The following is a 9,352-nucleotide window of genomic DNA, read 5'->3' as shown; positions in this document are numbered from 1 at the left end:
GATACACCACATACACAGACACATGCACACACAGATACACCACATACACAGACACATGCACACACACAGAGTCTTACTTACTTTTTCAGTGCTGTGACAGAAGACCATTACAAGTCAACTTGTAGAAGAAAGCATTGAATTTGGAGGCTCACAGTTCCAGAGGGTTAAAGGTCATGGGCATCATGGTGGGAGGAGCCTGGCAGCAGGCAGGCAGGCATGATGCTGAGAGCTTACATCTTACCTGAATGAAAAGATAAAATAAAAAGAGGATATAACCACCCCTAAAATATGACAATGTTTATTGTAGCTATAAGGGAGAAAGCAGGCGGTGGGAAGAACCCAGACTAAACATGACCAGCTGAGTAAACATGACCATAAGAGGGGAAGGGAGAGCAAGAAAGCCACCAACCAGAAGAGGTGGCCTGAGCCAAGAGGGCAAGAGACCAGCGTTGCCAAGATGGCTGAGTCACATCCCATCAGGCTGGGGGAAGGGAAGAGGAAGCTCAGCTCCTGGGGAGAGGAGGTTTAGGGTAAGGTGAGGAGTTCTGGGAGGAGTCACAGGTACTGAGGGATGCTGGGAGACCTGGCCAGCATTTGTCTTGATATGTTAATAGGCACCTCAGTTAGCCATCTGTCCCATGTTTCTGAGACATAACATTTTAGCCTTGCTGGGCAGTGGTGGCGCATACCTTTAATCCCAGCACTTGGGAGGCAGAGGCAGGCGGATTTCTGAGTTCCGAGGCCAGCCTGGTCTACAGAGTGAGTTCCAGGACAGCCAGGACTACAAAGAGAAACCCTGTCTCGAAACACACACACACACACACACACAAAAAAAAAAAAAAAAAAAAAATTCTAGCCTTTTGTTGATGTTAAAGGAGTGATGTAATCTCTTCTATAACTACTTCCTGCTAAAATTGGGGTGATCCGGGAAGGCTGAGATGGGAAATGGGAATGTAGACTGGGTGCTTGCTTGCTTGTCTTGTCTGCTGTCCAGGTTCAGTAGGACCACCTGGGGCTAGTGAAATGCTGACTGACTGACAGCTTTGGAGCTCTCTGCATGTAGGTTCCAGGGAACCAGCAGTGCCATTGAAGGCAGTTTTGGAGCATACATGCAGTTGATTGGCAATCTGCTGGGACAGATACAAACTAACCACAGAAGGTAGGGTTAGGGTCAAACTTTTGACACTTACCCATGGTCCTGGGAGTTGGGGGGCGGGGGAGCCTACCCTCAGGGTAAGCAGTAGGGGAGAGCTCAGCCTGGTTGACAAGAGTACTTATCTAGAGGCCATTGGGCCTTGACAGGTGGTCCAAATCTCCCAACTCCTGACAAGAATTTTATAGGTTTAGAAAGAGAGAAAAGTTTGAGATGTGTTAGTATTAGCACTGTTCGTAATCTGTACTGAATCCACACTATAGAGAAAGCAGTAGTCATGGTAAAACCGGAGGGACCCAAGATCCATTGTTGGTTTAAATGATGTCCAGAGGACTGGATGTGTAGATTGGACAGAGATTTTTCAGCAGGAGAAGCACTCTTTCTCTGTACTTAGAAGACTACCAGAGCTGGATTAATATCTTATCAGAACTCCATTGGTAAAAGTTAAAACCCTGAACTCTCGAAGTTTAACAGTGGCATAGAGAGGGAATGAAATCTGAAACACTTTTTAAACTTGTTTAGTGACTTTATCTCTTTCAGAGTGAGGTTTGTCAGCAAGGTGAGCTGGGTCGGCCTCCCTCAGCAGGAGACCTAGTGACTCTCAGAGATGAGGCTGGGGCCTGATTTCAGTGAGCTAACAGCAGCTGCAGCCTTGGGGAAGGAGCTGGTCTGATGGCTGCAGTTTAACAACGACAAAGCTACTCTTAGCCTAGCCACCAACATCCTTAGAGATCTGAGGCTGAACCTTAACAGGGAGCATAACCCAAATGACCCGTGTATCAGTTAAAGTGCCAAAGACTTACTGCTACCTAGGCAGTCACCCGAGGCTCCCATCGTCAGATGGCTCCGTCTTTGGCTATCAAACATGGCAGCATTAAATCTTTAGCTACAGCACAGAGCAGCGCTGGCCTTTGGCTGCCAGGCCCAGAGTGTCTGAGAGGACTGAGGGAAACTACCTCAGTGACCAAGCAGAGGACGGCAGGCAGTCTACCCTCTGGGCTGAGCCGTGGCAGCAGGTAAGGCATGGGCAGATTTCCCAAGTCCACAGTCCAGGTGGAGTCGTCGATGCCCCACTCTTCTTCAGAGACCTTACAGTTGCTGCTGCTAAGAGCTGGCATTTCTGTCTAGTATAGTATAATATAGTATAATTAATATAGTATAATATATAGTCTAATATATATAGTATATAATATATAGTATAATATATAGTCTAATATAGTATAGCTTTTCATTAAACATTTTAAATGCCAGATCTCTAAAGAGTTTGAGCAGCATAATCTATTAAGTATACCAGAGTTAAATAAACTTTACTTGTTTTTAGTTACTTCTTAAAACAAGTAACTTTTTTTCAAGGCTTAACTTGAAAACATACAGGAGGCTAAATCAAACTCCTGAGTGTAAATGACGTGCAGTTGTACTTAGCATGGTGTCTTAGTTAGGGTTTTAGTGCTGTGAACAGACACCACGACCAAGACTGGCTCCCACCTGGTTAGGAGGAAGGTCTCATTGCCCAGCCTCACAGTGACACACTTTCTCCAACAAGGCCACACCTAATGGTACCAGTCCCTGGGCCAAGCATATTTAAACCACCATACATGGCTATAAGCATAGCTCTGAGAACATTAAAGATCCTTTATGAGGTCAATAAGTTAACTGACCATTAACTTATATATCTTAATTATCTTTGACAGTTTACAAGTTAGTAGCTTTTTATAAGATTAGGATTTTACAACTTTATCCCTGTTAAGCTTAAGCCTTAAAAATTTCAGTGAAAGATTTAATTGAAGATCTTTTAGAACCAAAATAAAACTTTAAACTATAATTTAGTTCATAGAGACTGGGAACTTTATCCCTGTATAGTGTATCATTATAGAACTTTTTATATGACTCAGTTTAAACAAGATTTGAATCCAAGTGTTATGGTTTGTATAGCTCAGCCCAGGGAGCACTATTAGAAGGTGTGGCCCTGTTGGAGTAGGTGTGTCACTGTGGGCGTGGGCTTTAAGACCCTCACCCTAGCTGCGTGCCTGGAAGCCAGTATTCTGCTAGCAGGCTTCAGATGAAGATGTAGAACTCTCAGCTACTCCTACACCATGCCTGCCTGGATGCTGCCATGTTCCCACCTTGTTGATACTGAACTGAACCTCTGAACCTGTAATCCAGTCCCAATTAAATGTTGTCCTTGTAAGAGTTGCCTTGGTCATGGTGTCTGCTTACAGCAGTAAAACCCTAAGGCACCAAGTTACATTTACAATATATCCTAAAGTTATGTCACATATGTAGTTATGTTGTAGCAAATTAAAATTACCCATATATAGGTTTTTAACTATAAGCCTTTTGTCAAAAGGTTTAAGCCAAATTTTGCTACAGATTTTACAGATTTTTGTACTATACCCAATGAATTTCCAGATTCTGAGATAAAGACTGTTTACACAGTAGTCTTAAAAGATTTCCTGAGAGCAGAGTGTAGAGAAATCATAGTGTAAATCTAGTTTTTTCAAACCTTATTTTTAATGATGGTTCTTAAACGCTTTAACCTCCCTGTTAGCCCACCATCCTCCAGAGGTAGTGGGAAAGAAAGGGGGGAGTGGACCTGTGTAGAAGGTTCTTAGGAACAACTCCCACCTGTGTTGTCTGGAAGTCAGCAGTTCAGTTCACAGGTCATCAGCGGTGGCTTGATCCACTCACAAACACTTCACTGATACACAAGCTTAGTGTTAATATTAGCTAGTATTATAAAAGCTACTAACTTATAATGGTGTTAGAGTTTTGAACCTCAAAGCCCACCCCCAGTGACACCTCCTCTCACAGGGCCACAGCTCCTAATCCTTCCTGTCTTAGGGTTTCTGTTGCTGTGAAGAGACACCATGACCACAGCAACTCATAAAGAGAGCCATTTAACTGCGGCTGGCTAACACTTGCTGAGGGTTAGTCCATTATTGTCATGGCAGGAAACATGATGGCATGGTGCTGGCAAACATGGTGCTGGAGAAGTAGAGGGTTCTACTTTTTTTTTTTTTTTTTTTTGGTTTTTCAAGACAGGGTTTCTCTGTGTAGCCCTGGCTGTCTTGGAACTCACTCTGTAGACCAGGCTAGCCTCGAACTCAGAAATCCGCCTGCCTCTGCCTCCCATGTGCTGGGATTAAAGGCATGCACCACCACCGCCACCCCCCTGCGGTTCTACATCTTTATCCACCACCAGCAGCAGAAGTAAAAGTGATACTAGGTAGAGCTTAAGCAACTGAGACCTCAAAGCCCACCTCACAGTGACACTCTTCCTCCAACAAGCCCACACCTCCTAATAATGCCATTCCCTATGGTCAAACATTCAATTACATGAGTCCAAAAGTGAGTACAAGCCATTCTCATTAAAACTAAGACGCATGGGAGGGGGAGGGGAGAAAGAAGGGAGGGAGGGGAGAGAGAGGGGAAGGGAGGTGAGATGCTATGATGACAGGCATTATTTTGTATGCTGACTAAAAGAGTCTAGTTAATTTCTGTTGCTAAGCCCTTCTAAACTATTTCCTTCCCTGTTTACAGTAACACTGTGGAATGTGGGCACATTATTAACTGGTTTTCTTGACTGGACTGACTGTGACAGAGTGAGAAAAGAGAGATTCATCTCTCCAGGCCACTGTAATGCTCTTAGCCACCGAGCCATCTCTCCAGGCCACTGCAATGTTCTTAGATGGACATGCTATGTAAGAAACTACATCCAAATATCTAGGAAAGATAGAAAGGGGTGTTTGATGGAATGTTCACCTCGTAAGTAGATATGTCTTCCAGCTCAACATGATAGTCTACACTTACCTATCTTCTACCCTTGCATGAAAGATACTAGTAAAATCAAATGTAAAGATGTAAACATCAAAACAATAAAGAGAACTAAAAGATGGAAGATTAATTGGGTTTTTGTTAGCTATCTAAAGGGAAAGAGGGATTTGTAAACAGATTGGAACAAATTCTGAGAATTTCCATTAAAGATGATTATGGTGGAGTTGTCCCCTGGGAACCCTTAGACGGTTATGGTGGAATCGTCCCATGGGAGCCCTTAGACGGTTATGGTGGAGTCGTCCCATGGGAGCCCTTAGACGGTTATGGTGGAGTCGTCCCATGGGAACCCTTAGAGGCACTACAGACTCCACCCTTAGACGGTTATGGTAGAGTCGTCCCCTGGGAACCCTTAGACGGTTATGGTGGAGTCGTCCCATGGGAGCCCTTAGACGGTTAAGGTGAAGTCGTCCCATGGGAGCCCTTAGACGGTTATGGTGGAGTCGTCCCCTGGGAACCCTTAGATGGTTATGGTGGAGTCGTCCCATGGGAGCCCTTAGACGGTTATGGTGGAGTCGTCCCCTGGGAACCCTTAGACGGTTATGGTGGAGTCGTCCCCTGGGAGCCCTTAGACGGTTATGGTGGAGTCGTCCCCTGGGAGCCCTTAGATGGTTATGGTGGAGTCGTCCCATGGGAAACCTTAGAGCCACTATAGACTCAGCTTACTCAGGGTATCAGGGAGAGAGAAACCCTAGACTAGAGTCGAAGTTGAGTCTTCATCACGTAGGCGCCAGAGAGTGAAAGGTGTCCCCAGTAAGGACTGGACACAAAGGAAAACAGGGTGAGTGCCAGCAACATGGAGGGTAAATCTGTAGCTGTTGTCTTTTTTTTTTTTTTTTAAGATTTATTTATTTATTATATGCAAGTACACTGCAGCTGTCTTCAGACGCACTAGAAGAGGGCGTCAGAACTCATTACGGGTGGTTGTGAGCCACCATGTGGTTGCTGGGATTTGAACTCATGACCTTCTGAAGAGCAGTCAGTACTCTTACCCGCTGAGCCATCTCTCCAGCCCATGCTGTTGTCTTTTTGAGAAAATGTATTTGTACTATAAAAAACAACTACATAAAACATTCATTTCAGCATGACTAGGAAATATTAATTAAAAGGGATCTATATTGAATATTGAAATTAATATCAGCCTGGCGGTGGTGGCGCACGCCTTTAATCCCAGCACTTGGAAGGCAGAGGCAGGTGGATTTCTGAGTTCAAGGCCAGCCTGGGCTTCAGAGTGAGTTCCAGGACAGCCAGGGCTACACAGAGAAACCTTGTCTCGAAAAACCAAAAAAAGAAAGAAAGGAAGGAAGGAAGGAAGGAAGGAAGGAAGGAAGGAAGGAAGGAAAAAAGAAAAAGAAATTAATATCAGTATTTGGGGGCTAGAGACATGGCCCAGTGGTTAAGAGTACTGGCTTCACTTTGAGGACCCAGGCTCAGTTCTTAACACCTACATGGTGGCTCATAGCTATCTAGAACTCCAGTTGCAGGGGATCCAGTGCCCTCTTCAGGCCTCCATTGGCACTGCATGCACACAGTGCATAGATTTCACAGATATGAATGCAGGTAAAATACCCATACACATAAACTGATAAAATAAATATAAATATTAGAATGTCATGAGCCGGGCAGTGATGGTACATGCCTTTAATCTCAATATTTGGGAGGCAGAGGCAGGTAGACTTTTCAGTTTGAGGCCAGCCTGGTCTACAGAGCGAGTTCCAGGACAGCCAGGGCTACACAGAGAAACCCTGTCTTGAAAAAACAAAAGAAAAAACAAACAAACAAACAAAAGAATGTCATGAACTATAGAAGAAACAGATGGAAAATATTGCAGGATACTCAAGAAAAGAAAGATTTAGCCAGGCGGTGGTGGCGCACGCCTTTAATCCTAGCACTTGGGAGGCAGAGGCAGGCAGATTTCTGAGATTGAGGCCAGCCTGGTCTACAGAGTGAGTTCCAGGACAACCAGGGCTATACAGAGAAACCCTGTCTCGAAAAAACAAAACCAAAACCAAACCAAAAAAAAAAAATCTTACTCTCGGGACTTGAAGTATATCATTCCAACTGATTATGGTGGCATATGCTGTAAGCCTAGCACTTGGGAGACTGAGACAGAATAGCCACAGATTTGAGGCCAGCTTGGGCTACATGGTGAATTCAAGGCAAGTCTGTACTGTACTGTATAGAGACCCTGTCTCAGAACACACACACACGCACACGCACACACAGCAGTAAACAATATTTTTCTTTTATTGATACTTTGATATCTAACATTTTGTTGTCCTTCACCTCCATCCCTGACATTCATTCTTTTGTCTGACTTAGTGGGTTGTTGGTGATGCTTCCCACTGTATTTGTATTGGAATCACGTGAGGTTTTTATCCACGTTTGCTGGGTTTTAATGTAGAGACTCTGTTCTTGCACGTTTGCTGACTTTTAGATGTAGACTCTCAGTTCTCGCGGTTTGCCGGCTTTTAGATGTAGACCCTACATTCTCGCGCTTGACTCCTCATTTCGTCGTCACCGCTGCTCCCTCACACTGCTGCTGCTCCTTCCCCAGGCCTGTGGAGTGCACGCTCAGGTCTCAGCTCAGCCTTTTCAGTGTGTGTGTCGAGCAGCTGTGACCCTGTGCAGAAGCTGCCTGCTCTCCTTCTCATGACCCCTGCCTCTGAGTGGTGGCTGGCATCCTCCCTGTGGGCTGCATCTAGACAGCAGCCCACTCCCAGCTGGGCTCCGTCCCCAGTCCTCCTCAGACTGGAGGGAGCTAGCTCGCCCTAAGAGAGTGTGTCGGGCTTTCCTCCACTCCTTCCCACTTTAGGTGCCAGACATGCCAGTGGCCCCTTACTGCCCGGTGTCAGTTCTGTCTGTGTCTTTTAGTTGTCTTGTCACCTTTGTGGATCTTGACCGTTTCCATCTTTTTCTCTTCTCAGAGTAGAATCTGTCCTCTGTCACCCCACTCCTTCCTAGTGTCTCCCAGAGGCAGCTTCTGTCCTCTCCATGCCCTGGCTCAAGGGCCACTATGTAAATTACAAGCCTTCTGTCTAAGTTTATGAATGTACAACATTGAACTTTATGTAATATAATGATCCTTCTGATGATAAGCACTGGAGTTTTAAGTCTGACCTTTGAACTCGGGCGTTCACCCTTTCTTCTCTGGTTACTGTACCTTTGACCATAGAATCTGGCAAAAGACTTGTGTGTGGTGAAGAGCCGTCTGCTGAGCAGCCCTGGCTCTCTGCTGCACGTGAGGGTTCCTTGTAGCATATGGTAATTCCGACAGTGGACATGAGAGCCGTTGAGTCATGGTTCTGGCTCTGTTCCTAGATTATGTAATAGCAGACAAGACATTTACTTTATTTGGCCCTGTTTCCTCACTCAGTAAAGTGTTCTTACTTGATCATCTAATCTGTGATGCTGCCAGATAATCTAAATTGTTAAGTTCAGATAGCTTCAATTTTATGAGAGATACACGTTATTCTACTCAGCTCTTGCCAAACTGTACGAATATGTAAAGAATAAAAAAGACACAGAGAGAGGGAGAGTTTATGAATTTTGGCTTAACTTTTCAAACTTTTATTCCAGGGAAGACACAAAACTCCATATTAGAGATAGTCAATATTAAAGCATGAACCATGACTTTGTTTTTAAAGTGTAATAGACAAGGAGTGCCTACCTGTATACACAGAGTCATAGCTTGAGCCCAGCACCACATGAAGCCAGATGTTGTCTTGTTTTTGTTTTTGTTTTTGTTTTTGTTTTTTGAGACTGGGTTTCTCTGTATAGCCCTGGCTATCCTAGAACTCATTCTGTAGCCCAGGCTGGCCTTGAACTCATAAATCTGCCTGCCTCTGCCTCCCAAGTGCTGGGATTAAAGGCATGCGCCACCACTGCCCAGATGTTATCTTACACACAAAGGTTAGGGACAGGAGGACTGGGAGTTGAAGATCATCCTTGGGTGATGGTTTGGATGTGAGCTGTTCCCATTGCGTCTGTGTGTAAACACCTGGTCCGGTGCTGTTAGTGCTGTGGAACCTGTGGGAGGAACCTCGCTAGAGAAGTAGGACACCGGGCAGGCCCTGGGGTTTATAGCCTGGCCCCACTTCCTGTTCATTCTGTGCATCCTGACTGTGTAGGTGACCAGCAGCCTGGGATTGTAGGTGTGCAGTCCCACACAGGATACACAGTGGTGGGGTTTGAACTGGGGGCTTGCAGAGCATTCTAGCAACTGAATTGTATCCCAAACCCTAGGCCCAGCTTTCATACTCACACTGTTGAGTCGGTGAAAGCTGACACTCCATGTCTTACACATATACACACACACACACACACACGCACGCACGCACGCACACACACACACACACACACACACAC

At 45.2% G+C, this 9,352-nt stretch overlaps 1 protein-coding gene across 1 annotated transcript in view; it reads left to right on the top strand.

Annotated features, from left to right (window-relative positions):
- The window catches only part of Twsg1 (twisted gastrulation BMP signaling modulator 1), a 35,580-nt gene that overhangs the window by 19,457 nt on the left and 6,771 nt on the right, over positions 1–9,352 (top strand). The gene's annotated exons all lie outside the window — the stretch shown is intronic.

The sequence above is a fragment of the Mastomys coucha genome, unplaced genomic scaffold, assembly GCF_008632895.1.
Source record: "Mastomys coucha isolate ucsf_1 unplaced genomic scaffold, UCSF_Mcou_1 pScaffold14, whole genome shotgun sequence".
In the NCBI taxonomy this organism is placed as follows: Eukaryota; Metazoa; Chordata; class Mammalia; order Rodentia; family Muridae; genus Mastomys; species Mastomys coucha.
This window is presented reverse-complemented; position numbering and strand designations above follow the sequence as displayed.